Raw genomic sequence first — 27,017 nt, 5'->3', positions numbered from 1 at the left:
TCTAGGATTTGTGCATGGCCCCATGGGAGTCTGACAACAGTCAATAGAATGCATGTTCTTGCACAGGAACAGGAAGCTCAAGTGCAAAGCCCAAGAGAAGGTATACCCTCAACTCCATGGGGTCAGTTGCCCAGAATCACACATGCTTGATAGTTCTGCTTCATCAATAAATGGTCCCTCTTCTAATCAGCCTCCAGCCTCTATTTTGTCTCCAGTGCCTTTCTCCCAGCTTGGAACTGAACCAAATGGATATTTCTTCCAACACAAGGAAAAACCAAAAATATCCAATTGGCTTTTGGGAATTAGAGAGAAATGTGTGCTATCACCAAACTTTAGTGATGCCACACCCATACACAATTAAGTCATCATGCAAACAGCCCTGTGAAATACTGGCTTCCCAACCTCTGATACAAGTTTTATGATGCATTTGCATCAGTGGTGGGATTCAGAAAAAGTTTACCACCAGTTCGGTGGGCATGGCTTGGTGGGCACGCTTTCTGTGCATGCACACACGTTGCGTGCATGCGCACACCAAACATGCACTTTGTGCAGATGCGGAGGCATTCCAACTCACCTCCTGCAAGCCTGCACTCTCCCAGTCGCTTCAGAGTGCTGTGCGGCAGCTGCGCTTCAAAAGCAGAAGATAAAGGTAAGTATGGAAGCCCAGGTGGGCCAACAGTAGAGCGGTGGAGAGAACTGATTCAGTCTCCGCTGTTCATCGGCACTACCGGCTCGGTAGAACCAGACCAAACTGGTAGAATACCACCGATTTGCATCATATATCTCCCTTTTAGCAAACTTCCAACTAAGCATCAGTGCGTCTAGCTTCCAAAGCCTTCAGCCAGTCCTGTCATCTGCTTTGACGTCCTTCTCTCTCTCTCTTTTTTTTAAACAAATTTTATTCAGTTTTTCACATTAAAAACAAAAATCTCTTTTTAATGGACAACATATTTCCGGGTCATCACCTTTACATACAAATATGACAGCATTTATACATTCATATATGCATACTTAATTCTATTATTACCTTTTCCATTCCAAATTTTCAGTAAGGAGAGAAACAAACACATTAATTCTAGCCTCTTTCATTAATCTCAATCGAAACATCTTTTTGTTTCATTTCAATTATTTCAAATATAATCCTTTATTATTTATTTTAAAAATAAAGATAAACAATACGTGTTTGCCTAATTATAATAATAATAAGATGATAATAATAATAAAAAAGGTTACCAATGTCTCTCCTTACTTTTAATAGTCTATATTAACTTATTAATTTAGTTGGTTCTTTAGTCTGTCATATTTCCTTTCCATTACACATTCTTTTTATAAATTCTAGATTAATACAAATTTTAACACTAAAGAAAAAAAAACAAGTATAGGTTCCCCCCCTTTTACTGCTTTGAGTGTGACACCTCAATGATTAAAATATACCTTTATTCCCTCATCTTGATTCCCAATAAACCATTATTTTTAAGAAATTACAATAATAATCACATCTTTTCATTTGGATTCCACAGCATATTTTCCCCCCTTAATTTTTAATAAAAGTTATCAGTATCTATATTACCCTATTTTCTAAATATTTTAATTGCAGAGATATTCTTATTACCCCTTGTCACCCTGCAGAATCCCCTTTTTAATTCATCAACCATTATCTCTGAAAAAACAATTTCTTTTCAACGTTTTACGATTTCCGTATTTCTTTATTTCATGCACCTGTTTCTTACTGCTTCTCCTCCCCTTCTTGTCCCCATATCTTTTCTCATTCCAGTTTATATCCCTCTCTTTCTTAATATCTTCCTTTCCCCTTTTCTGCTGGGTCTTTCTGCCTTTCCCGACTTCACAGGTATTCCCCCTTTGATTGCCTTCTTAAATCTCAACTTTTTAACCTTCCTTCTTTCCCCACTTCTTTGTCGTGTTCTTTGTGTTGTCTCACCTCTTTCCTATAGTAATTCTCTCATATTTTTAAGTTCCATTTTTAATTCCCGAAGAAATATCATCATTACACACTCTTGTATTTTATGATCGTTAAAGTCCACAAAAAAACCACTTTTACTTTCCTTCGTTCTTCTTTCAACTTTCTAAAGTTCTCAGTTATTCCAGCCCAGGGTCTATACCAAAAACATCAATCAATCCCACAGTCAGTCTTTCCTTGCTTTTTTCTTTATTCTGGTTCTGCTTTCACTTTCTAAGATTCTTACTTTGTTTCAATATTTCTTTAGTGTTATATCCACACAAGTTCATTTAGGATGCTTTCCCTTTTGTTTGAGCTCAAGGTTTGTCAAAAGGTGGCACTCTCCATTATACAAAGTCTTCACCTTTTTCCCCTATTTTTTTGTTTAGGGTTTTTCGAACCTCAATATTCCAACACAGTCCAGTCTCCAATTTGTAAACTTTATTATTATTATTTTTTGACAATCTTAAGTCCAGCTTTATTTTATGCCTGTTTATTGCCAAAATATTTTAGTCCAATTTAGTTCAATCTTTAGTTCTGGCTTCTTCCTTTTCTGGTTCGAAGCCCCACTTAGCTGCCAAAAATATTTTCTTATTTTTTTTTCCTGTCCCTTTGTAATTTCGCCACTCACTTTTCTTTTCTTGAAAATTCCATGTTACCTTAATCCCAGGGTACTTTTGTTTAGTTGTATTGCTCAGTTGTCCCGGTTCAGATGTTATCCACCTCTTTCTTCCCTCCTGCACAAAGCTTAATCCAGCTGAGTCCTCCTCTTCGGGGTGGCCATTTTAAACCACCGCTACAGTCGTCTTCGGGGGGGGAAAAGACCAAGCCCAAGAGGGGAGATGCGGCGCCCCTCAACCTGGCTTGCGGCTGCCCCTTACTCTGCCGCCCCTCCAAGGCAGCTTCAGCCCCTAATCGTAATGATCGGGGCTCCCCAACGAAAGAGCACGGACCATAGCCGCAGAGAGTTGCGATCTACGGTCCGTCAGCAAGGAGGCTCTGCCTTCCTACGTCCTTCTCTTGATAAGTTATAGTTGGTTATCAGTCTTGGGGGTGCCGTTAAGGATTTCAGGGGGTTTCCTGTTCCTTCGCATTTTATTTTATTTTATTTATTTTGTCAACTGATTATAAGATAATAGGTATAAGTATAAACATAGTTATGAATACATGAAATGGATACATATAAGAAAAGTAAAAAGAAACAATAGGACAGGGACGGTAGGCAAGTTGGTGTGCTTAAGCATGCCCCCTAGGAAAGGGGTGAGGTCAATAGTAGACAGTCTAAGGTTAAAGTTTTTGGGGTTTGGGGAAGAAACCACAGAGTCAGGTAGAGTATTTCAGACATTGATCACTCTGTTGCTGAAGTCGTTATTTCCTGCAATCAAGTTTGGTGCAGTTTACCTTGAGTTTGTATCTTGCATTGTTTGGAATGAATAAAGTATGGTCAAAGTGCCACTTTCCTCCCCTCTTCGCTTGCGTTGTTTATTTGGCTTTCGGGTCCAGGTTGCATCTCTTGCTTTACATTTTGCTTTCTTCTTCTGTGCTGCAATCTCCAGCAGCTCAAGAACAGAACGAGGGCTGAACTGTAACGTCGTCGTACTGTATTGAAATTTTCAGTTGACTGCACTGTCAAAAGACATTTCTACCAAAGTGGATGACAGTGCACAGAAGAAGGCTGTCCTTGTGTCCTACTTTACAAAGGGCATCGTTCTCTTGAAAGGAGTTGGGCTAGTGCAAAAGCTAGATTAGAGTGAAATGAGAAGAAAGAATGAGAACCTTGAAATTGCCCTGCAATTACGCATTAGTGAGGAGACTCTTGCTCATTTGTGGCTGTGCATGCTTTTATAAAACAAAATAAAATAAAAACTTACCTTTTTCACATTCAGGAACAAAACCGATGCAGCCTCCGCTGCATTTGCGATTACCACCAGGATAACAAACTGGGAAAATGCTGAGGCTTGTTTTTATCTCCATTTTAGTCAGGGTGAGTTTAAGGTCATTTACAGGTGATTTTGCCTATAAACAATCAGGTGACAATTAAAGGCCGATCTGTATTTTTGCTCAGCCTTTTTGGGGGACAATGAGTATAATGGGCTATTCTAATGTAGAATGAGTTATGAAATTGCATTCCATTACATAATTTAGATCCCACATTTCCCACTACGATCAATGGCTTAGATGGGGGTGGGGGGTGTATCCTTTTTTTTATTCCTGTAACTGCACTTCTCTGAGGTAGGTTTGATTCAGATGATCACTCTGTGAATTTCCATAATTTATTTACATATATGAGATGTTATTCATTCAGATAAATAATGTAAGTAATGTTATGTCATGTAAGGCAGTGGTCCCCAACCACTGGGCCCCGGACCGGTACCGGTCCATGGATCATTTTGTACCGGGCCACCTATTTTGCTTGGGTGCCGCCATCTCGTTTCGATGACGCTTGAGAAAGTGCTTCCGGGTGAGCTTGTCGGTCGTCGGTTGGAAAGCGGCGTTTGGGTGCTGAAGGAATCCTCGCGCCTTAGTTTCGTCAAAGATGGCCGGCTGGCTTCGAACGAAGAGCCGTCCCAATGGCGGTGGAGTCTCACGTTACTCAGGAGGAGATTAAGAAAGAGCCCGAAAAGCCCATCGACCGCGAGAAGGTACAAAGGAGGAGTTGAAGGTGGCGGGGAGAAGCAGGGGATGGATGGCTGGCCGGTCGCTCGGCTCGCCTTGCCTTGGTCGTGCGTGCTGATGCCGGTACCGGTCCGTGGATCATTTTATACATTTTGTGCCAGGCCGTGGTACAAAAAAGGTTGGGGGCCACTGATGTAAGGATGACATAAGTAACAGCTCCTCCTCCTTTTCCTCCTCCTCCTCTTCCTCTCCCCTCTTCCTCCTATATATCCCTTCCTTAGCTCCTAAAGCTAATGTACTATTACCAGGAATGCAATGGCCTAGGAATTCAATTCCTGGTAGAGGATTTGAATTGAACCCTATAGAAATATCTGTGACCATGTGCTTCTTATCTCTTCCAACAGCTCTCTAAAACTCTTTCTGAGATTTTTGTCCTTCTTGGCTTTGGCATATCTTTTTGGCAGTTTCCATACATTTTTTTTTTTTTGACATTCAGTTTGCTTTCTTCTATTTCTTCATTTTTGGCATCTTCATTATAGGAATGACCTCAGAGAAGTCATCAAAGACGAATGTGAAATATTTAATGACGTCTCCAAGTTCATTCCATCATTCTTCTGTTTCTCTACCAATAAGGTTCAGTATTTCAAAATGAATCCTGATGTTCTCTATGAAAATGTTGGGTATATGTTCATATCAAGAAAACTAATGGGCTTATCTTTTCTTCTGTTCAATTTCCTAATCCTGAATTGAAATGGTTTGACTTTTTATTTTTTTTATTTTCCTGAAAAAAATTACACCGGGGACAGCGCTCTGACAAATATTAATTATTTGTGTTATAGTGTTTTTCAACCTTGGCTAGCTGAAGATATATGGACTTCAATTTCTGGTATTCTGGTATTCCCTAGCTATACCTGGACACACGGACACACACACAAAGAAAAAAGTATTTAGGACCTGGTTGTGAAGTTTCAAGAGTCCTACCCCACAACCCCCTACTGTCATGAGACTAAATTTGGGGCATTCAAGAAGCAGTCCACATTTATGGCTGTTCACAGGGACCCGTGGTCACATTTCTATAATTAACAATACTTTTGCTCAAAAATAGCATTTACTTCCAATTTGGGGTAAAAATGCCCAGTCGCGAACAATGTGTTGTCTTGAGGAGCCATGGCGTTGCAGTGGTTAGAATGCAGTATTGCAGGCTAATTCTGCCGACTGCCAGCAGTTCGATCCTGACCGACTCAAGGTTGACTCAGCCTTCCAACCTTCCAAGGTCGGTAAAATGAGGACCCAGATTGTTCAGGGCAATAGGATGACTCTGTGAACTGTTTAGAGAAGGCTGTAAAGCACCGTGAAATGGTATATAAGTACTATTGCTATTGTTAATGATTGTGGTGTTTGCTTAATGACAACAGATTTACTTGATAAGTCCCTGTGAAAAAAGCTCATAAAATCAGGTCGGTCCCATGATGACCTGCTTTACAACCATCACAACTTGCGACAGTAAATTGGCAGATTCCATTTAAGGTTGTAAGTCGAGGGCTGCCTGTAACGCCTAGGACAGAGGCTGGCAACCCGCAGCTCTGGAGCAGCATGTGGCTCTTTCATCCCTCTGCTGCAGCTCCCTGTCGTGGACAGTGGTGGGATTCAAATTTTTTTTTACTACCGATTCTGTAGGTGTGGCTTGGTGGGCGTGGCTTGGTGGGCGTGGCAGGGGAAGGATATACTGCAAAATCCCAATTCCCTCCCACTTCCACTAACCTGCTTTCCAGCTCTGTTCTTCTGTGCAGGGCAACAAAAGGAGACCCAGCTGATCAGCTGGGACTCGGGAGGCAGAGAAGAGATGGGGGTGGGGCCAGTCAGAGGTGGGATTTGCCGGTTCTCTGAACTACTCAAAATTTCCGCTACTGGTTCTCTAGATTTCACAGATTAACAGAGTTGGAAGGGACCTTGTAGGTCATCTAATCCAACCCTCCCATCTACACAGGAGACCCTACACCATTTCTGACAGATGGCAGTCCCGTCTCTTCTTGAAAGCCTTCAGGGATGAAGCTCCCACAACTTCCAAAGCCAAGCTGTTCCGTTGAATGTACAATAGCAGAGTTGGAAGGGACCTTGTAGGTCATCTAGCCCAACCCCCCACTTAAACAGGACACCCTACACCATTTTTGAAAGGTGGCAGCCCAGTCTCTTCTTGAAAGCCTCCAGGGTGGGCATGGCTTCGTGCATGTTGCAGGGGAAAGATACCGCAAAATCCCCATTGCCTTCCCACCCCACTATCCTGCTTTCCAGCTCCGTTCTCCTGGGCAGGGTAACAAAAGAAGACCCAGCCAATCAGCTGGGACTCGGAAGGCAGAGAATAGATGGGGGTGGGGCCAGTCAGAGGTGGTATTTGTCAGTTCTCCGAACTACTCAAAATTTCCGCTATTGGTTCTCCAGAACTGGTCAGAACCTGCTGAATACCACCTCTGGTCATGGGTCACCTCTGGTCATGGGTCAATTTTGAGAGGAGGTTCTGATTGGGTGGGGGGAGCAGGGTACACCAGGAGGAGACTCTATGGGAAAGGGTGGGTTTTCCTGTCAGCTCCACAATTGATAGAGCTTTCAGTTAGGACAGATAGAGGAAAAAGGATGCTGCGCTAGGAGGGGACTCTATGGTGGGGGAACTGGACTTCCGGTCAGCTCCAGAATTGAAGGCGTGGGTGCTTTTAGTTGGGACCTTTGTGGCTCCTGGTGTTTTCTTTTCTGTGGGAAACGGGTCCAAATGAATCTTTGAGTGTTTAAGGTTGCAGATCCCTGGCCTAGGCTGAGATGAGCAGCTATGGAAGTTGAATAAGTAAAAAAAGAAAGAAACAAGAAGTTGTCAACTGGTATGCATTTTGTTGTCCGCATCCTCATCTTTTAATACTGAGTATAAATGAGATGCAGAAATAGTTTTTCTTGTTTAAAAAAAAATACACCAAGCCCGTGCATTTTCCAACCAAATGCAATACAGGATATAACAACACCAGCAAGGAAATAAATTACATTTCAGCTTTGGTTTCTCTGTGCAAGACTAATATAACTGAGCACTCAGCAGGCTTCAGCCTGCGATCAGCTTCCACCTGAGACGAGTCGTTTTGGGGGCATTCTCACATTTGTACATTTCATAGATGCCACGAAAAACTGCTAATATATATTTCCCTTCCATTACCATTTTGCCTTTGACACAGAATCTTTGATTGCAGGAGAGAAGCTGACTGGCCAAAATTGGCTTGTTGGAGATGGGATGGAAACAGAGATTTAAGCCTAAATCCTTCCTATTTACTGTGTCGCAACTTGGGCAGTGATAGTGTTGACACTCAAATTATCTAAGTCAGCGTTTCCCAACTTTGGAAACTGGAAGGTGTGTGTACTTCAACTCCCAGAATTCCCCAACCGGTATGATACTCATGATTTGGTAGAATCAGTGCATCAATCAGTGGTGAGATTCAAACAATTTTACTTCTGGTTTTGTGGGTGTAGTTTTGTGGGTGTAGTTTGGTGGGTGTGGCTTGGTGGGCATGACAAGGGAAGGATACTGTAAAATCCCCATTCCCTCCCCACTCCTGGGGGAAGGATATTGAAAAATCCCATTCCCTCCCCACCTAATTTCCAGCTCCATTCTCCTGCGCAGGGCAACAAAAGAAGACCCAGCCAATCAGCTGAGACTCGGGAGGCGGAGACTAGATGGGGGCGGGGCCAATCAGAGGTGGTATTTACCGGTTCTCCGAACTACTCAAAATTTCCACTACTGATTCTCCAGAACTGGTCAGAATCTGCTGAATACCACTTTTGCATCATTACTTTGTGAACTTGAAGATGTGTAGATTTCAACTCCCAGAATCCCCCTTGCCATAGCTGAGAAACATTGATCTAAAATTAAATCATGAGTATGGGAGAATGGCTACAGAGCAAAAGGCCAACTGGAAGTCTGTTTTATCACCAACTTTTATCTTTCTGTCCTACATTGCCACATTCAAAAGAAAATGCTGTAGAAAATAATACTTTAACACTGTTGCTTTCTAGGTCAGCAGGGATGGGCAAACCCCACCCTTAGTTCCACATGGAACTTTAAAGTCCTTGTTTGAAGTAGAGAAAAGTTTTTTTAAAAAAGATAGAATTCTTCATTTTGTCTGATGCGATCTAGTGGTTAAGGAACCAGGCTAGAAAGTGAGAGACCATGAGTTTTAGTTCCACCTTTTGGACATGAAAGACGGCTGGATGATTTGAATACTAGTGTGATGACCTGGGACAAGGCACAAAGGTCACACAGCCAGCTGAGAGTTGAAACTCCCCTTTAACGCTCCAAATTTCCCCTCAAATGCTCCCATGTTCTTGGTATGTCCCACAGCAAAGCACACAGAGACACGGCACACAGAGACACGGCAGCCTCTGGCTGCACCCAGTCCAGCCAAAACAGAGGAACAGAGAAATGAGTCCACTGACCAAGGAATAAACAATGAGTCCACAAAGTAAGGAACAAGGTACTGAATCGATGAAGTCAGGAAGTCCACGAAGTAAGGAAGAAAGAAGCAGTCCTACAAACTCCAAATGTCTGTACTGGCACACCAAACTCTACCAATTCAGCATTTGTGTCAGCGTTCCAGCAAACCTCCATTCCAATCAGTAACTCCGAGACAAGCATAATCTTAAAAGTACCTTTATTAGAATAGCACCTGGCACATCTGTGGAATCTCAAAACTAAAAGTTTCCCGGACTTCCCACAATATACCAAACTACAATCCATCCCCTTTTTCCCCCATCATCACATCACGTGGACCAATCACGATTTGTCCCAGTGTAAAATCCTTTTTCTCTGCTGCGCCACACTTAATAACCTTGGACTCAGAAAAGAATTTTATTTTGTCTACTTCGAACTACTCAATTGAAATCACCCCCCTCCCACTTTCTCAGGCTATGTGGCAGCGTGGAATATGGCTTCCAAAGCTGACAATTTGTTCCTGACATCTCCTTAAATCTCAGTCCCTAGGTGTGTCTGGTGAAAAGGGGTGGGGGGGCTCTCGTCCCGAGTCATTGGGTCGGCCTGCACTGTTCCTGCCTTCTCTCCACTCTCCATGCTCTGGGATCAAGAGGGGGCAGTCTTTGCTCATCACTGAGCTCCGTCGCTCCTCATGTCCATTGCTTGCCCTCTCTTCGTCATCCTGTCCCTGTTCCTCCCTGCTAACAAGCTGTCCCAATCCTAAGGGGCCCTGGGCTGCCTCAGCCTGCTTCTCCCCACATTCCTCCAAAGCCAACGAAGCCGCCCCCTCAATCTCTGTAGGCTCCAGCTCCAGCTCATCCTCCTCCACAGATTCGGGCTCTGAAGGGGCATGACAACTTATGGGTTCAGGCCAAGATGTACTGACTAAAACAATGATTCACACAAAGTTTAATGTTATTTCTACCCCTGTGGAGTTATGACAAAGGAATCCCACCACTGTGATAAATGTCAGAGGATTCCTGGAATTCTGACAGATTCCAGGAATCCTGAAAGTTATCTTCTCGATGAAGAGCTTTTGATTAGCAACCAACTTAAAGAAATGGTCATATAAATATGTATCCTTTGGTCCTTTCCAACTGAATCATTTCCAGCTTCCAAATGGGCAGCATGTAGCAGTTCTGATTCAGGGGCCTCCCATATTAAACATTTGGTGTTATTTCTTTCTTTCTTTCTTTTTTAAAGGAAGATGGTGGGAAAGTTTCTTGCAGAGAAACACATTCCCCCTTTATCTTTCCCTCCTTAGCAATTTCACACATCTTGCCTCCCATCATCGTTTAAGCCAAAACAAACATCAGCAGAGGTTTAAAAAATGACCCAAATTGTTCACTGCCTTCAGAAAATAGGACATTACCTATAATTGCATTTTCCTGAATATTATCCCTGCATGAGCCAAGATTTCATACTGTACTGACAATTATTTTTCTTTATTATTAATCTGCTTGCCCAGGAATACTTCAAATTACAGGCGATAATAGCAGCTTAGTTACCATGGATAGGAATCTGGGTCCGAAAATTGCAATGGGCCTGAAGCTTCCAGAATTCAGTATGTTTTATTTCTTTCCTTTGGTTTTCCAATATCGCACTTCCTCCCAGAGTCAATAAATCAGGGTTGGCAACTTTAAAACTAGTAGACTTCAACTCCCAGAATTCCCCAGCCATCTTCACTTTGCTGGCAGTGGAATTCTAGGAGTTGTAGTCCACAAGTCTCAAAGTGGCCAAAGCTGGAGATCCTTGCAGGAAACCAATCCAAGGGAAAAGGGAAGGCAATAAGATTCATAGACATGTGATATATATGTATCACCATTGGGATCCGTGGTGGGATTCAATTTTTTTTACTACCGGTTCTGTGGGCGTGGCTTGGTAGGCATGGCAGGGGAAGGATAGTGTAAAATCTCCAGTCAGAGGTGGGATTTGCTGGTTCTCCGAACTACTCAAAATGTCCACTACTAGTCCTCCAGAACTGGTCAGAACCTGCTGAATACCACCTCTGATTGGGATGTAACTTAATTTCTGAATCCAATTTGAAGGGCTCATTTCATTCAATTAAGCTGATGAGGGCTTTAGCAAGTAGGATTTGATAACTATCCTTGGTGCATGCCCAAAGTCAGACAGTGAAAACCTTCTGAGGATCGAGTTTTAGCAGACAACCTGACAACCACTCCTAGGCCAGTTGGCAAGTTGTGGCTTACTTTCTTAAATCTGGGAACAATATATCCTGATCTTTCTTCCTTCTCTTTTTTCCTTCCTTTTTTCTTCCTTCCTTCCTTCCTTCCTTCCTTCCTTCCTCTCTCTCTCTCTCTCTCTCTCTCTCTCTCTCTCTCTTCCTTCCTTTTTTCTTCCTTCCTTTCTCTTTCTTTCTCTGTTTTTCTCTCTCCTTTCTTTCCTTCCTTTTTCTTTTTTTCTCTGTCTCTTTCTTCCTCCCTCTCTCCTTCCTCTTTCCCCCTCTCTCCTTCCTTTCCTTTTTTCTCTGTCTCTTTCTTTCTCCCTCTCTCCTTCCTCTTTCCCCCCCTCTCTCCTTTCCTTTCTCTCTCTCTCTCTCTCTCTCTTTCCTCCCTCCCTCCCTCCCTCCCTCCCTCCCTTCTCTTTCTTAAAATTATGCTCATTTTGGTTGGATGGACTTCCAGGGATAGCATGAAGTCATGGCAAGCTTGAGTATTTTTGCCCACAGAGGAAGGCAAAACTTCCATCGTTGCAAAGATCATATCAATTTTTCTGCAACATCTCAAGGACTGTATTTCAAATTTGAGCAGGATTACACCTTTAAAGGGTGTGTGTGTGTGGGGGGAAGAGATTTTAACAGATTTAAAGGGCAAACAGAGTGTATGAAGCATCCTGCAAAGATTAAGGCAGAAAAATTTGACCTTGTCCACTTGGCATAACTCAAGACTACAAAAGATACTGCCTATTGAGAAAGATCCTCTGGTGAATTGTTGGTACTTTTTTGGGAGGATGGTGCCTTAAAGTTAGAATAGAATAACAGAATTGGAAGGGACCTTGGAAGTCTTCTAGTCCAACCCCCTGTAAGTTGTTCCACTGATTAATTGTTCTAACTGTCAGGAAATTTCTCCATAGTTCTAGATTGCTTCTCTCCTTGATTAGTTTCCATCCATTGCTTCTTGTCCTGCATTCAGGTGCTTCGGATAATAGCTCGACTCCCTCTTTGTGGCAGCCTCTGAGATATTGGAAGACTGCTATCATGTCACCCCTAGTGCTTCTTTTCATTAAACTAGATATACCCAAGTTGATGACACTTGTCTAGATTGGCATATGACTAGCATATGACTAGATTAGTCCCTGCAGATTTTTTTGGCAAGTCTTTTTGAAAGTGGTTTGCTTTCATCTTCTTCCTAGGCGGAAAGAGAGTGGCTGCCCCAAGGTTATTTGTCCGGCTTCATGCCTAAGGTGGAACCAGAACTCTCAATCTCCTGGTGATTGGCCCAAAGCCACACACCTGGTTTACCTATCTAAGATGGGACTGGAACTCATAAGTCTCCCGATTTCTACCTTGGTGTCTTCACCGCTGCACGTAACTGTCTCTCACTCAAGTGGTACTGTCCTTATGTGTGCTCACCTGTTCAGTCCATCCTGTTTGGGATCTTATTCAAAATTCAAAACAAGAAGTTATTACAAAGGAACTCTCCTTGGCGTTCCTATCCTTTTAGAGAAATAGTCACCCTGTCTCCACACCAGTGGTGGGATTGAATTTTTTTACTACTGGTTCTGTGGGCGTGGCTTGGTGGGTGTGGCTTGGTGGGCGTGGCAGGGGAAGGATACTGTAAAATCTCCATTCCCACCCCACTCCTCGGGAAGGTTAATGCAAAATCCCATTCCTCCCACCCCACTAACCTACTTTCCAGCTCCGTTCTCCTGTGCAGGGCAACAAAAGAAGACCAAGCCAATCAGCTGGGACTTGGGAGGCAGAGAATAGATGGGGGCGGGGCCAATCAGAGGTGGCATTTGCCAGTTCTCCGAACTACTCAAAATGTCTGTTACTGGTTCTCCAGAACTGGTCAGAACTTGCTGAATACCACCTTTGCTCCACACCAGTTCCTTTTGCACATCTTTTATATCTTGGCTGTTGTATTTGCTGTGACCTTGGACTGATCTCAAGAAGCTGAGCCGCATTTGACCTAATTAGTGTCTGGATGGGACACCAACCAAGAAATCACAGGCTGTAGCCTAAATTGGGAATTTAGAAAAAAAATTGCCAGGAGAAAGTAACAGCAGACAAGTTCCATAATGTTGGCAAGAAAACTATGAGGACACATCTGTTATGTCATCAGAAGATGCACTCACTTCAAGTGTGACTTTATCTCCTTGTTTATTTTATTTTATTTCATTTCATTTCATTATTATTTTTTTGGTGTAATTTAATTTTATTCTATTCTTTTGTATTCTATCTATCTGTTCTATCTATTTTATTTTATTTTATTTATTGTATTAATTTCTCCGTTAGTCATTGCCAATTCTAGGGACATTGCCCATCTCCATTTCAAGGCCATTTAACCAGTGCTGTGCAAAGATATTTCCACAAACACGTGGCCAGCATGACATCACCTTCCCACCAAAGTGGTACCTATTTATCTACTCACATTTGCATCCTTTTGAACTGCTCGACTGGGAGGAGTTGAGGCTCACACTGGGAGCTCACCCCATCAATGTGGCTCTTGGTCTCGAACCCGAGTTGCCGGCTTTCCAGGAAATAAGCCCAGCATCTTAACCGCTCAGCCACCACACCACCTCTTTATTTAAATAAGACTATGTATCATCCTTTATTCAATTTTCTGTGATTTTATCCATGGTTTCAATTCTTATTTTTCTGTCTGGCTTTTTACTTTTTTTTTAAAAAACTCCTTGGGTTTCTTTTTTTTCCCAATCAGATTTGGTCTGCTTCCCTTTGTGCTATGATTTTAACAGCTTGGATTTATAACTTGCATTTTCGACATGTTGATTTTTCATGGTTCTGTCTTTACAGTTTTGTTTCTCTTTAATCAACTTGGGATTTTATTTCCAAATAATTATGAGGAGGGGATAGATAGCTGGAGTGGAGAAAGAGCCAAAACATGTAGCAACTGGACAGATTTCTGCATCTATGATATTGTCCCAAAATTTTGTTCTCAGAATTGAGGTGATCCGTCACTAATAGAAGTCTGGCAATCTATTCACCATTAACTACGCTTCCTCTATATTTATACCCAAGCGCATCATGTATTTTCATATTAATGCTTAATGGCTGTGGATTCCAGCTATTGAAGTGAAATGCTGGTAATAACCCAAGAAGATACATCCAGCTGATGTAGAAGGAAACAAAGCATGCATTACAATTGAGTTGGTTTTAACTATAGTTTTTGTCTTCCCCCTGACACAAACAGTTTTGGCTAGGTAGCTATTCATAAAACCAGCACCAATCCACAAGTCATGGTCTGTATTTAATTAGCACAAGGCAGTAAAATCAGCAAATATTTCCATTGACATTGATTTACATGCCCTTGGGGGGAAAAGTTTTTTTTTAAAAAAAAATTGTGGGTCAAGGTTGAACTTGCTGAACAACCAGTTAAATATGTGCCAGCAGTGTGCAGCGGCAGCCAAAAAAGCCAACGTAACCCTAAGTTTTTATTTTTTATTTATTTGATTTGCCAATTGTTTACAAGATAATAAGTATAAGTGTATACATAGTTGTGAATACATGAAATGGGTACATATAAGAAAAATAAAAGAAGAATAAGAGAAACAATAGGACAGGGACGGTAGGCACGTTGGTGCGCTTATGCATGCCCCCTACAGACCTCTTAGGAAGGGGTGAGGTCAATAGTAGACAGTCTAAGGTTAAAGTTTTTGGGGTTTGGGGAAGAGACTACAGAGTCGGGTAGAGTATTCCAGACATTGACCACTCTATTGCTGAAGTCGTATTTCCTGCAATCAAGTTTGGTGTGGTTAACTTTGAGTTTGTATCTATTGTGTGCTCTTGTGTTGTTATGGTTGAAGCTGAAGTATTCATTGACAGGTAGGACATTGCAATGTATGTGGGGAAAAGTTTTTTTTTTTTTTAATTTTGTGGGTCAAGGTTGAACTTGCTGAACAACCAGTTAAATATGTGCCAGCAGCAGCCAAAAAAAGCCAACGCAACCCTAAGTTTTTATTTTTATTTATTTGATTTGCCAATTGTTTACAAGATAATAAGTATAAGTGTATACATAGTTGTGAATACATGAAATGGGTACATATAAGAAAAATAAAAGAAGAATAAGAGAAACAATAGGACAGGGACGGTAGGCACGTTGGTGCGCTTATGCATGCCCCTACAGACCTCTTAGGAAAGGGTGAGGTCAATAGTAGACAGTCTAAGGTTAAAGTTTTTGGGGTTTGGGGAAGAGACTACAGAGTCGGGTAGAGTATTCCAGACATTGACCACTCTATTGCTGAAGTCGTATTTCCTGCAATCAAGTTTGGTGTGGTTAACTTTGAGTTTGTATCTATTGTGTGCTCTTGTGTTGTTATGGTTGAAGCTGAAGTATTCATTGACAGGTAGGACATTGCAATGTATGATTTTATATACCATGCTTAAATCAGACCGAAGACAGCGTAATTCAAGGTTTTCTAGTTCTAGAATTTCAAGTCTGGTGGCATAAGGTATTCTACAACGAGTAGAGGAGTGGAGAACTCTTCTTGTGAAATATTTCTGGACTTTCTCAATTGTGCTAATATCAGATACGTAATGTGGGTTCCAGACTGATGAACTGTATTCGAGTATTGGTCTAGCAAATGTTTTGTATGCTCTGGTTAGTAGTGTGATATTACCAGAGAAAAAGCTACTGTAGGATTAGGTTAACAACTCTTAATGCCTTTTTGGCTATGTAGTTGCAGTGGGCTCTAGCACTTAGATCATTAGAGGTGAGTATTCCAAGGTCCTTTACAGAGCTTGGGTCATCAACAAGATCTTGACTATTCAGCTTGTATTTTATTTTCTGATTTTTTTCCAATATGTAAGACAGAGCATTTATTTGTTGAGATTTGAAGTTGCCATTTGTTTGACCATTCTGATACATAGTCAAGATCTTTTTGTAGGGTAGCAGTATTGTCTGTGGTATTGAACAGCTTTACATCATCAGCGAAAAAACGCAATTGCTCTTAATATGATCACAGAGGTCATTTATGTAGAGTATGAAGAGAGTTGGTCCTAGAACACTGCCTTGGGGGACACCACTATTGACAGGTACTGGATTTGATAGGACTCTCCCGATTTTGACCATTTGTTGTCTGTTTGACAGGAATGCTTCTATCCAGTTATTCAGTTGTCCAGAGATACCATAGGATTTTATTTTTAGGAGTAGTTTGTCATGTACCACTGAATCAAAGGCTTTACAGAAGTCTATGTAGATTGCGTCTATTGCTTTGCCCTGGTCGAGTTGTGTCGTCCATATGTTTTTGCAGTGTAAGAGTTGCAGATTACAGGATAGTTTTTTTCTGAAACCAAATTGTTTATTGGAGAGTAGGTTGTTTGTCTCTAAGTGGAGGATGATGGATTGGTTAATAATTGATTCCATGACTTTACAGGTGACGCAGCATAAGGAGATTGGTCTGTAATTTTCAACTAGGCTTGGGTCTCCTTTTTGAAGATGGGGATGACTGTGGCTTGTGACCATAGGTTAGGCAAGGAGCTGGTCCTGAAAGATTTTTCAAAGATTATGCTTAGAGGTTTGGCTATGGCAGTGGATAGCTTTTTTAAGAAGTAGGCACATATTCCATCCGGTCCAATAGATAGAGATGGTTTGCATTAACAGAGGATAAAATCAAGATCAAGTGAAGTAATAATACCACTCTATAATGCCTTAGTAAGACCACACCTAGAGAAGAACTACATCCAGTTTTGATCACCACACTATAAAAAAGATATTAATACTCTAGAATGAGTGTAGAGAAGGGCAACCAAGATGATTAGGGGAATGGAGACTAAAACATACAATGAACGATTGCAGGAACTGGGCATGGCTAGTCTAGTGAAGAGAAGGACCAGGGGAGACATGATAGCAGTCTTCCAATATTTGAGGGGCTGCCACAGAAAGGAAGGGGTCAAGCTATTTTCCAAGGCACCTGAAGGCCAGACAAGGAATAATGGATGGAAATTGATCAAGGAGAGATTCAACCTAGAAAAAAGGAGAAATTTTCTAACAGTGAGAGGAATCAACCAATGGAACAACTTGCCTTCAAAAGTTGTGGGAGCTTCATCACTGGAGTCTTTCAAGAACTGTCCTTTGTCAGAAATGGTGCAGGGTCTCCTGCTTGGGTGGGGGGTTGGACTAGATGACCTACAAGGTCCCTTCCAACTCTGCTAATTTATTCTTGCTTTCTTGCAATCTTCTCTCTCTTTATTTTAAATCCTTTTTCTTGAAATAACATCCTCCCTTATTAGCAAAAGGTATATTGGGGGCACAAACCTTCAGAGAAAAGATGTTTAATGACAAACAGAAATTATGCTAAACATAGAATCAGAAGAATATGAACCCTGCATGGGAATCAGTGCATTGCAGAGACGTAGTTTATTTCTCTAAGTGTCAGCTGAGAAAGCAGAAGGATTATGGCCTTAATTGGTCATTGTCTTTTCCATCTGAAAATGAGGATTTCTGATCCAGAGAGGAAGGCCTTTGCTGACCTCTACTTGAGACTTCTTCATATTTTCTTTTTTTTTTCATTGAAATATTTTTTTATTGTTTTATGTCATACATTTACTTTTGATGTTGAGCAGTGTGCTCTCTGGGTGTCCAAGGTGTTAATATACAAACATACAAACATCATCATCATCATTATGATCACACCACCCTCACACTCTGAAAATTGAAATTTCTCTTGGAGGAACAAGAACCAAAAAAGACAGAATTCTAAATGCCTCTCTCTATAAATCAAAGGCATTTGCACCTGATCACCATCTGTAATTTTGGAAAGGGTGAAGTAATGATTATTTTAAGTTGGAGTGGCAAGAAATTTGAAGGCAGTTTAACACATATGTTAGGGTCAGATCTGTATCATGAATCCTGACAAAGCCTTTAGTGTACAGTTGCAATAGAATATTTGTAGCTCCGACTTGAACAGCTCCTTGGTGCTTTCTGAGCTTGGTTGTTTTCTTGCAGACATTTCATTACCCAACTAGGTAACATCATCAGTAATAGTAAAGAGCGGGGTTTGCTCTGAGTTTGTATTCTAGTGGCTTGCCCTGTCAGGGTCGGTGTGAGTGTTTTTGATGTTGTTGAACAACCAAGCTCAGAGAGCACCAAGGACTCCTCAGTGTAAGTGTCAATGGAGATTCTCAGTCATCCAGCGAATCCCAAAGGTGTTTTTTTTTTTTTTTTCAAGAGGCAACTGGAGGATTTTCTGGTTTTTCTTTGAAGAGGTTTTGCTTCTCATCCAAGAAGCTTCTTCAGTTCTTCCCCACCATCCAATCAGAGCTGAAGAAGCTTCTTGGATGAGAAGCAAAATGTCTTCAAAGAAAAATCAGAAAATCCTCCAGTTGCCTCTTGAAAAAAAGCACTTTTGAGATTCTCAATGTAAGTTACACATTTTTTTTCAAATCAAAAGAATTTCTCCCCTTACCTTTTCTTCCCAGGGAGGGAGGAAAGGTTTCTTACAAGATACTTTTCACATCCCTATTCATTCTGTGAACAGAAATAACTTTAGATAACTTTAGCATGAGTTTTTCCTTCTGTCTCCCAAGATCTATTCTCACATGCCATTACAGAGCACATTCTTCCTTACACCCTTTTTGGAATAAGGTCATATAATACATTGACAGAATTACTAAGAAAATGCTGGTTTCTAAAGAGACATATATTGCACTGAATTATATCCTCACTACTTGGAATTTAGCATGTTCGGAACAAATATGAGTTTTTCAAGCTCTTCTAATAGCAGAAAGAATAATCCTTCAGAGATGGAAAAATACCATAATTCCAGATATAAAGGATTAGATTTCAGAGATGCGTGAGTCGGCAATTTTTGAGAAAATTATGTTTGATTAATCAGAAAGTGGCATATTATCTTTCTCCTTGGAAAAAATACTTTGGACGGATTTATTCAACACTGAAAACTTAGACGTCTTTTTGTAAGATTTACAAAATAAGATGAATGCAGGATATTGTTATAATTAGATTTGGAGAGGGAGTTATTTGTTTGTTCTTATGTATTGTTGTGTTTTTCTTTTCTTTCTGTTAGTGCATACTAAAATGTTTGCCTTGCTTTGCTTTTATATTATGTTTGAAAATTAATAACAAGTGTCTGCTTAAAAAGGGGGACATTTGAGGGAAAAGACAAGTTCAAAAAACTCAAGATGGCAGCCATGCCCTCATGACTGAAGTCCCGCCCTTTTTGACATTCATCAACAAATATAAAAGGGGTGGGGCTTCTCTCCAAAAGTCAGGGCCTTACAGGTAGGCCCTCAACGTATGACCACAATTGAGCCCAAAATTTCTGTTCCTAAGCAAGACGGTTGTTAAGTTAGTTTTACCCCGTTTTATGACTTTCCTTGCCACTGTTGTTAAGTGAATCACTTCAGTCGTTAAGTAAGTAATAGGATTATTAAGTGAATCTGGCTTCCTCATTCTCTGCTTGTCAGAAGTTTACAAAGATGACATGACAATGGGATGGTGCAACTGACATAAAAATGAACCAGTTGCCAAGCATCCAAATTTTGCTCACATGACCATGGGGACCTTGCAATGGTCATAAACGTGAAAAAGGGTCATATAGCACTTTTTAGTGCCATTGTAACTTTGAATGGTCACTAAAATGGATGGTTGTAAGCTGAGGACTCTTATCTCTCTATTTAATTCCTCTTCCCCAGTTTCTCCTAACATCCACTTCTGCAAAACTAATCCCTATTTTGCAAGAGAGAGAGAGAGAGAGAGAGAGAGAGAGAGAGAGAGAGAGAGAGAGAGAGAGAATAATGAGAATAATGAGAATGAGAATGAGAGCTTTATTGGCCAAGTGTAATTGGACACACACGAAATTTGTCTTGATGCATATGCTCTCAGTGTACATAAAAGAAAAGATACATTTATCAAGAGTCATAAGGTAAAACACTCAATAATAGTCATAGGATACAATAAGCAATCAAATCATACTAGGAAACAGTCAGAGGTGGTATTCAGCAGGTTCTAACCAGTTCTGGAGAACTGGTAGCAGAAATTTGGAGTAATTCAGAGAACCGGCAAATACCACCTCTGACTGGCCCCACCCTCCTCTATTCTCTGCCTCCTGAGTCCAAATCGGCTGGGTCTTCTTTTGTTCACCTGCACAGGAGAACAAAGCTGGAAAGCAGGTTAGTGGGGTGGGGAGAGAATGGGGATTTTGCAGTATCCTTCCCCTGTCACACCTACCAAGCCACGCCCACAGAACCGCTAGTAAAAAAATTTGAATCCCACCATTGGAAACAGTCCATATAAATTGTAAGGATACAAATGACAAAGTTAAAGTCATACAGTCACAAGTGGGAGGGGATGGGCGATAAGGAGTGATGAGAAGATTAATAGTAATGCAGATTTTGTAAATAGTTGGACAGTGTTGAGGGAATTATTTGTTTAGCAGAATGATGGTGTTTGGGAAAATATATATAATTAGATATAATTGCATCCCTATGCAAGCCCAAACATTTATTTTTATGGAAAAAGAAAAAGGAAATATTAATGTGCATTAAAAAAAATATAGACTGAAGATTTATCAGCAGTATTTGGTCAATGGGTGATACGTTGCATTCAAGGTTGGATCAAAAAGTTGTCAGGCTGGTTTTCCTGGAAGACAACCTCTATAAAGGAGAATATTTACAAATTTTACAACCTCTATCCTTGATTCTGGATACCTACATGCTGGCAGGAAGAGTAGCAGGGCTGGATACTATGGAGTTTTGAGATCAAACAAAGAAGGGTGTGCCAAGAACCAGGTCAGTGTGTAAATACCCAGTAGTGATGTGCACGAACCATAAAATGTGGTTCAGGCTTGACTTGACAATTTGAGAAATTGCTCAGAGGAGTTGGATCAAATCAAAGGTTGCCTAATTTGATTTGTATCTAAAGCAAGGTGCAACCAACGAACCTGCCCTGCCCTCATAGAGACCGCGTTTGCTCATCACACTAGGGTTTCTTAAACTTTTCAAGACTACAGAATACCAACATCATTGTTGTATTGCTTAGGACTGCTTATTGCTGTACTATTTCTATTTCTTACACTTGAAGTTATACCTCTCTTAATGGGATGAACGATGCTGCATTGATAGCAGTGGTGGTATTATTATTATTTTTGCTACCGGTTCTGTGGGCGTGGCTTGGTGGGCGTGGCAGGGGAAGGATACTGTAAAATCTCCAGTCAGAAGGTGGTATTTGACGGTTCTCCAAACTACTCAAAATATCTGCTACTGGCTCTCCAGAACTGGTCAGAACCTGCTGAATACCACCTCTGATTGATAGCCTATTTCATCAGTGCCTGGAGTGAGATTTCTTCAGAAGGGCTTTTAAAAGTTAGCCTACCTTAATATTTGGACTCGGGACAAATCCCAAGATTTTCTTTCTTTCTTTCTTTCTTTCTTTCTTTCTTTCTTTCTTTCTTTCTTTCTTTCTTTCTTTCTTTCTTTCTTTCTTTCTTTCTTTCTTTCTTTCTTTCTTTCTTTCTTTCACAAAGGTTAAACACAGGAAAAAAATAATAGAACTTTCAATGCCTGTTTACTTCAAAACTCATGTGTTCTCTGATCTTCCATCCACATTTTCTTTGTCGGTTGGTTTTTCAGAAATTTCAATGTGACATCTGAAGAAGGATCTTGTCTTTCATTCACCAGCACATTTGTTTGACCCATGGAAATAAATGGATTCTTCAATTACTCTTATTTTGGATTTTAGAAAACCTCAAAGTTGTTTGAGGAGTATTGGCATTTGACATAGAATAGAATAGAATAGAATAGAATAGAATAGAATAGAATAGAACAGAACAGAACAGAATAGAACAGAATAGAACAGAACAGAACAGAATAGAATAGAATAGAATAGAATAGAATAGAATAGAATACTTTATTGGCCAAATGTGATTGGACACACAAGGAATTTGTCTTGGTGCAAATGCTCTCAGCGCACATAAAGAAAAGGTACATTCATTAAGAATCAAGAATCGTAATGTACAACACTTAATGATAGTCATAGGGTACAATCAACAATCAAATCATACTAGGAAACAGTCAAGTGGGAAGGGATGGGTGATAAGGAGTGGTGAGAAGATTAATAGTAATAGTAGTGCAGACTTTGTAATAGTTGAACAGTGTTGAGGGAATTATTTGTTTAGCAGAGTGATGGTGTTTGGGGAAAAAACTGTTCTTGTGTCTAGTTGTTCTGGTGTGCAGTGCTCTATAGCGTCGTTTTGAGGGAAGGAGTTGAAACAGTTTATGTCCGGGATGTGAGGGGTCTGTAAATATTTTCACAGCCCTCTTTTTGACTCATGCAGTATACAGGTCCTCGATTGAAGGCAGGTGGGTAGTAATTGTTTTTTCTACAGTCCTAGTTATCCTCTGAAGTCTGTGTCTGTCCTGTTGGGTTGCAGAACCAAACCAGACAGTTATAGAGGTGCAGATGACAGACTCAATAATTCCTCTGTGGAACTGTATCAGCAGCTCCTTGGGCAGTTTGAGCTTTTTGAGTTGGCACAGAAAGAACATTCTTTATTTAACATTATTTAAGAAACACTTAACTCTCTTTCATGGAATACAGCAGAATGAGTTAGCTCATATAATACATTAAACTATAAACCATGACTTAGAAACTGTAGTGGTAGGTTTCATACATGTTAATCACATAAACCACACCATGGTCTTGCATGTTGTACAAATCCTCATATAGTATTGTTTTCCTGACGTTCTTCAAAGTGATAGGTTTTTTTCTAATACTTTTGTGAAGCCTCCCATTTGGTTCTCATTGGAAGATTCACATTTTATTCAAATCCAGAAATATTCTTAGGCTGCAACCAATGGATAAAACGGTTTGTCTCAACTTTAAGATGTGTAGATGCTGACTCTTAGAATTCCTCAGAAACACTCTCTGGGGAATTCTGGGAGTTGAAGTCCACACATCTTAGAATTGCTGAGGTTAATAAACATTGGAATACAAATGCATAGCTAAATGTCTATGGACATTCTCAGTCATCCAAATCATGGTTGTCCCAAAGGTGCTTTTTCAAGAGGCAATTGGACTTTCTGGTTTTTCTTTGAAGACATTTCACTTTTCATCCAAGAAGCTTCTTCAGCTTTGATTCCCCACCATCCAGTCAGAACTGAAGAAGCTTCTTGTATGAGAAGTAAAGTGTCTTCAAAGAAAACCTTTGGAACTGGAATAGAAGTTTGAAGGGCAAGATTTTGGCATAGTAGTAGAACTTGTTCCTTGCAGTGGTGGGATTCAATTTTTTTTTTTTTACTACCGGTTCTGTGGGCATGGCTTGGTGGGTGTGGCAGGGGAAAGATAATGTAAAATCTCCAGTCAGAGGTGGTATTTGCCAGTTCTCCAAATTACTCAGAATTTCTTCTACCGGTTCTCCAGAACTAGTCAGAACCTGCTGAATACCACCTCTGGTTCCTTGCATACATCAGGTCTCTGGAAGGAAAGAAGGAGGGTTCTGAATATCTATCAAATCACCTTCTCTTGGTGGCTTCTCTCCATCCAATGAAATCTGTTCGAAGGCTTTATCCAGGTCCCTTTTCTCACAGACTATCATCTTCTCAACTGTTACTACCCTTTAGGAATATGATATCTCACCCTCCAAAACTGGATTGACCCCCTCACTTTGCTGGTCTTTAAGGCCATTCAATAGTGGCTTTTCCAAGGAGCAATTGAGGATGGAACAGTTTTGAAAAGTTTTGAAGATATTACAAATCTGGGACTGGAACAACTAGTAACCAACAACACTAGACTAAACAACTGCCTCGATCTCATCTTCTGCAATAGTTTGAATTTAATTTACGGAATACAAACTAAAGAACCCTTTTCCAGCAGTGACCACAATATGATTGACTTTTGTCTCAACATACGCCCACACAAAAATCACCACAATGATGTAATCCCCAATTGTAACTTCAAAAAAGGCAACTATGATCTTATAGACAACGATCTCTCATCCCTTGATTGGCAATCTCTATTCACTGGATGCAATACTGTTGAAGACCATTACAACATATTTTTACTTGAAGTCAAAAGAGTCATCAAACTATATGTACCAACAACAACTCCCAAAACAAAACAAAAAAGCAGATTACCCATAACAATAAGGAAACTTCAATCCAAAAAGAGATCACTCTGGGGGAAAAACAAATCTGGTCACATTGCCAATTTCAAAAGCCGATACAAAAATTTATGCCACCAGATAAAGACCGAATGCACCAATTATCACATTAAACAAGAGGAAAACCTTCTAAGCACCAATTCCACCAGTGCTTTTTACAATTTTGTAAACAACAAACTAAAAGACTCAAGGTCCATCCCACCCTTGATAGGACCTGATGGTAAAGACTGCAACGATGACACCATTAAAGCCAACCTCTTTAACACATTCTTGGCTCAGTATTTGTAAACAGCAATGGAGCCGTACCACAGATAACAACAATGATCTAATACATATCGATTTTACAGAAGACAATGTTGAAAAAGCACTACGCAATCTAAAACCATCTCTATCTATTGGACCGGATGGAATATGTGCCTACTTCTTAAAAAAGCTATCCACTGCCATAGCCAAACCTCTAAGCATAATCTTTGAAAAATCCTCCAGGACCAGCACCTTGCCTAACCTATGGTCACAAGCCACAGTCATCCCCATCTTCAAAAAGGAGACCCAAGCCTAGTTGAAAATTACAGACCAATCTCCTTATGCTGCGTCACCTGTAAAGTCATGGAATCAATTATTAACCAATCCATCATCCTCCACTTAGAGACAAACAACCTACTCTCCAATAAACAATTTGGTTTCAGAAAAAAACTATCCTGTAATCTGCAACTCTTACACTGCAAAAACATATGGACGACACAACTCGACCAGGGCAAAGCAATAGACGCAATCTACATAGACTTCTGTAAAGCCTTTGATTCAGTGGTACACGACAAACTACTCCTAAAAATAAAATCCTATGGTATCTCTGGACAACTGAATAACTGGATAGAAGCATTCCTGGCAAACAGACAACAAATGGTCAAAATTGGGAGCGTCCTATCAAATTCTGTACCTGTCAATAGTGGTGTCCCCCAAGGCAGTGTTCTAGGACCAACTCTCTTCATACTCTACATAAATGACCTCTGTGATCATATTAAGAGCAATTGCGTTCTTTTCGCTGATGATGTAAAGCTGTTCAATACCACAGACAATACTGCTACCCTACAAAAAGATCTCGACTATGTATCAGAATGGTCAAACAAATGGCAACTTCAAATCTCAACAAATAAATGCTCTGTCTTACATATTGGCAAAAAAAATCAGAAAATAAAATACAAGCTGAATAGTCAAGATCTTGTTGATGACCCAAGCTCTGTAAAGGACCTTGGAATACTCACCTCTAATGATCTAAGTGCTAGAGCCCACTGCAACTACATAGCCAAAAAGACATTAAGAGTTGTTAACCTAATCGTACGTAGCTTTTTCTCTGGTAATATCACACTACTAACCAGAGCATACAAAACATTTGCTAGACCAATACTCGAATACAGTTCATCAGTCTGGAACCCACATTACATATCTGATATTAGCACAATTGAGAAAGTCCAGAAATATTTCACAAGAAGAGTTCTCCACTCCTCTACTGTTGTAGAATACCTTATGCCACCAGACTTGAAATTCTAGAACTAGAAAACCTTGAATTACGCCGTCTTCGGTCTGATTTAAGCATGGTATATAAAATCATACATTGCAATGCCCTACCTGTCAATGAATACTTCAGCTTCAACCATAACAATACAAGAGCAAACAATAGATACAAACTCAAGGTTAATCGCACCAAACTTGATTGCAGGAAATACGACTGCAGCAACAGAGTGGTCAATGTCTGGAATACTCTACCTGACTCTGTAGTTTCTTCCCCAAACCCCAAAAACTTTAACCTTAGATTGTCTACTATTGACTTCACCCCTTTCCTAAGAGGTCTGTAGGGGACGTGCATAAGCGCACCAACGTGCCTACCGTCCCTGTCCTATTGTTTCTCTTATTCTTCTTTTATTTTTTCTTATATGTACCCATTTCATGTATTCACAACTATGTATACACTTATACTTATTATCTTGTAAACAATTGGCAAATCAAATAAATAAAAAAATAAATAAATTTCCAGAGTGCCAGGGGCTTATAATTTTTTTCCTCATATTATTTCATTCGCTTTTATTGTTAGTTTGTTTTTTTTTATTTTAAGATGGTCTAGAAGCCACTTAATGAGTGTTGGGTTCAAGTAGCATGTAGAAAAGCCCCAGTAATTAAATAATAAATAAATAAACATCAAGAGGGCATTTCCAGGAAGCTTTCTTCAACTGCATGTTGCAGCAGCCATCTTGATTTTCTTTTGACACACACACATCTACAGCCAGAGAGTCACTGCAATTGAGAAACCTGCGTAGCAGCATTGATAACCTGAATAATCTCCAGCTCTGAGTCTTTCAAGCCAAAAATAGTGACTCCTAGAAACAGAAATGTTTCTTCCCGAAATATTCAATTGTGTTTAGCTGTGTTGCATTATGTATTTCAGTGCAGTTCTATCCGATGACCAGCTGTGGCCTATTTTGCACAGCCACCTCCAAGAGGTTGCAAACCAGTCCTGGATTACAAAGAGAACAGACGTTCAGTGGATTTGTACATTACATTTATCCCTTTGTTTATATAACAGCTATGAGTCAAGAAGGAAGTTCATTGTCTCAATAAATTGGCTGGAACCAA

The sequence above is a fragment of the Notechis scutatus genome, chromosome 3 (genome assembly GCF_049901735.1).
Source record: "Notechis scutatus isolate UNSWTSFEM ecotype Mainland chromosome 3, rNotScu1.2, whole genome shotgun sequence".
Classification (NCBI taxonomy): Eukaryota; Metazoa; Chordata; class Lepidosauria; order Squamata; family Elapidae; genus Notechis; species Notechis scutatus.
This window is presented reverse-complemented; position numbering follows the sequence as displayed.